Below are 624 nucleotides of genomic sequence, written 5' to 3' on the forward strand. Positions count from 1 at the left end.
GAATACTTCTCCAACTCCCTAGTAACACAGATAAAATATTTAAATGTTGTCTTGGTCACTCTACTGATTTCTCACCTTCACTTTCCGTAACAATTCTCTGGTAGCAAAATGTGAGTATATATTAACAATATAGTCTATATATAAATAGCTCTTATCCAGATACAAAAATTAAAATAACCCCCTGTATCTTATCAGACCATCATGCTTTAAAGTTAGAATACAACAGCAGGACAAATGGCAGAAAACCTACAAACTCATGGACATTAATTAAAGCCCAATTGCACAATTCCTGGGTTGAGGAAGAAACAAAAAAAGAAATTAAAGATTTCCTAGAATTCAATGAGAATGCAGACACAACATACCCAAACTTTTGGGACACTTTGAAAGCAGTTCTAAGAGAAAAGTTCATAGCGCTAAGTGCCCACATGAAGAAATAGGAGAATAATCACACAAGAGAATTAACAGCACAACTGAAAGCTCTAGAACACAAAGAAGTCAATACACCCCAGAGGAACAGATGCCAGGAAATAATCAAATTGAGGGCTGAAATCAATACAGTGGAAACTAGGAGAACAATACAAAGAATCAATATAATGAAGAATTGGTTCTTCAAGAAAATCAAAA

The sequence above is a fragment of the Cricetulus griseus genome, chromosome 9 (assembly GCF_003668045.3).
Source record: "Cricetulus griseus strain 17A/GY chromosome 9, alternate assembly CriGri-PICRH-1.0, whole genome shotgun sequence".
Classification (NCBI taxonomy): domain Eukaryota; kingdom Metazoa; phylum Chordata; class Mammalia; order Rodentia; family Cricetidae; genus Cricetulus; species Cricetulus griseus.